Raw genomic sequence first — 3,013 nt, 5'->3', positions numbered from 1 at the left:
TTTAATTTTTTTTTTAAACTTTACAATGTTTTAGGTTTTTCCCTGTCTACTTGGGTTCACAGGAGCCAACAATAATCCAATCAGGATTCTTTGACATTAATTACCTCCCTTTGTACAAGAATATTATCTCAGCAGGTGAAAAGTGTTTGAACAGAGTTCATCAAAAAGGCAGCCCTTTGCTGAGGACTGCATGGTGTGGGTCATCTTTGGGGGATTATTCTGTTTCTGAAAAGCAGCAGGATGTCTTTATTTACATAAAACTGTGAGAGGCCGTGGGATTGCAGGGAGAGGAGATCCCGGCATACAGGAGGAAAAGGAGCAGGAGAGAGCCTTCGCCTGACTCTGATCAAACAGAGCCAGGAATCTAGCCAAACAGAAAGTGCAGGATTGGCAGCGACCGAGCAATCCTGCAGAGACTTTTAGGAAAGATTCTGGGCCACAGCACGGGGCCTCCTAAGCTGGGCCAGGAGAATCTGGCGGCAGCCCCCGGCCCCGGGCCTGTTCCCACGTAATTGAAGTTGAATGTGCTGGGGGTGGGGAGGGCTGCCGAAGGCTGCAGAAATCTCAGTGTCCGCAGTTGGCCCTGTTTGGGATCAAAGCCAGTCAGTGTTGATTTTGCACAGCATAGAAACAAATGCAACCGAAAGGCTGTTTTCCTGGGGCGTGCGTTTCGAAAGCAGGCTTTTCATTTGTTTCCCCAAGGACAGGTGGAGTGGGGAGGTGGGGGAGTCATGACGTGGCTCTTCTGTTGCGGTCACTTTGGCGAGCGGTTTTGGGCTCAGAGTTTCCAAGCATGCATAAACTAATCAGGATGTGTGAGTGGACACGGCTACGATGAGGGCTAGATTCTTCACAAAAGATAATTCCAGGAGAATGCTGCTGCAGGACCCGCTGGCTTTGTGCGATAAGTTCCAATTTGCTGTCCGCTGGAGTGTCTCCAAGCCAGCAACTCTCTTGATTCCTTCTGAAAATTTCCATTTCTTCTTCTTCACTTCTAGGTCTTTCTCTGTGATCTGTTCTTCTGCCCAGAAATTAGCTTGCGTTCCTTCTTTTCCATTTAGCACCTCAGCCTGCTGGTGTTAAGCACAATGGTAATGATGTAAGTGATACAAGCAAGTTTCTCAAGTGGTGGAAACACCTTCTCTTAATGGCACTCGCCCTCTCTCGGCCCTCCAGGGAAAAGTCTGAACTTTTAGCCCGTTGGGCCACAACCAAAGAATGAAGAATTTAGAATCAGGAATCCATATAGCTGGCGGGATCTCAATTGTTCTTTTTAAATGAGGAAACAAATCAAGTAGGTTTGTTCTGGGACTTGCAGCTTCTTCCCAGCAGAAGATGGCAGAAGACGTCTCCACAGAGGGCAAGTCAGAACTGTTTTTCCGATTCAGTGCCATAGACTCATTTTTTTTTTTTCGTCTGCACGGGAACTTGTTGCAGCAAGCAGTATCTTTTAGTTGTGGCTTGTGGGACCTAGTTCCCTGACCAGGGATCGAACCCAGGCCCCCTGCATTGAGAGTGCAGAGTCTTGGCCACTGGACCACCAGGGAAGTCCCTCACTCTGATTTTTTTTTAGAGTCAGCTGTGTTGTGCTAGGGTAGATTCATCCTAGGTGTCAAGCACCTTCATGGTCCAAGATTTTGCTGGTGATTTCACCCTTTGATGGACCCTCCCTTTCCCCAGTCCCAGACAAACCTCTCTTATTTCAAGATATGCTGGATCTGAAAGGAGTTTTGGATTGAGGATTTAGAACAGTCTGAAAAGAAGCAAAGCTGATTTAGTTCATGTTGTGTCCTTGGTAATTAGCCTTGTGAGGTGAACTTGATAACCACTACACTACGGAAATGGTAATTAGCCTTAGGGTAACAAGTGTCTGCACCAGCGCAGCTCCGTTCTAGTGAGAAGTTTCTGCCCCAAAGAAGTTCAATATTAGGCCCCCAAGGCCACAGTCATTGTGTATAACACGACAGACTGTTCATCTCTTCCTGGCCTTAAGGTAGAAAGAATTCAAAATCCAGATTAAAAACCAACTGCAGACCACCTTTCGGGCTCTTATAAGCTTCCAGAATTACAGTGAGAGGCTGCTCAATGTCCTGGAAAGGTACACTAGCTAAAATGGTTCTGAAATAGTTTTCGCCTCTAGAAGTCCAGCTTTCAAAATTCATGTCTGATAGAAACTTGTCCTAAATGACAGCATTCTGGGGAGGGCTCGTAAGTTTCAGGGAAGCAAGAAAAAGGGTTACCATCAGGTGGTAAATGGTTACCACTACCTTCAGAAAATGAGAAGAGGGTGTAAAGAAGTTATGACATTAATCAGGATAAAGAGACCACACTCTCTCCCCCCGCCCCCCAAAAAAGTAAAAAGTCTTATATAACTTCCCTGAAGTGCCCTACTGCACAAATGCAAAGCATGCTTTTTGCCTGCTGCAGGCTGACCACAGTACTGCCTTGGGGGGAGATAACTTCACATCGCAGAGGAGATTGGGCTTTGGCTCTGGGGTAGAACTCAGGGTTCCTCAGAGGACAGGCTATTATGACTTTACTCTGTCATTTAAAAATCTTAACTTTAAAAGCTGCATCTGTTGGTGTAGCCACTACAGAGAATTCTAGGACTCCCATTTCAGGAATTTTCACAGGCAAGAATGAAGACTGGCCAGCAGCAGAGGCCTGCCAGAGAACACTCGGTGGCTTCCTAAACTTGCTTCAGATGCTGGCCAGGTCTCTGGGTGGTTTAGATGTACCCCCCAGCGCCATTAAAGAACAGGAGCTAGATCTCAAGAAAAGTTCCTGAAAATCTTCCCTTCTGCTGCCAAGAGGGAAGTAACACAGCAGAATCACTGCAATAGAGTTAAATCAGCTTTATCCTGGAGGAAACAAAATAGCTTTCCTCAAATGTTGTAAGAGTGACTTTTCTTTTCCAGATTAGCCCATGGACTTTATCACAACGAGCCAAAATCTGCCACCAGCCCAAGCAATGTGGCCTCACACACTGCAGCCAAATTTTACGGGTAGTATT

The 3,013-nt window shown here is 46.3% G+C and overlaps 1 non-coding gene across 1 annotated transcript; it reads right to left on the bottom strand.

The window, feature by feature from the left end:
* Positions 1-1,474: 1,474 nt before the first annotated feature.
* Positions 1,475-1,547, bottom strand: TRNAE-CUC. The gene has a single exon. It is a non-coding gene; the product is annotated as a tRNA-Glu (tRNA).
* Positions 1,548-3,013: the final 1,466 nt, after the last annotated feature.

This window comes from Bos indicus x Bos taurus, chromosome 17 (genome assembly GCF_003369695.1).
Source record: "Bos indicus x Bos taurus breed Angus x Brahman F1 hybrid chromosome 17, Bos_hybrid_MaternalHap_v2.0, whole genome shotgun sequence".
NCBI lineage: Eukaryota > Metazoa > Chordata > Mammalia > Artiodactyla > Bovidae > Bos > Bos indicus x Bos taurus.
This window is presented reverse-complemented; position numbering and strand designations above follow the sequence as displayed.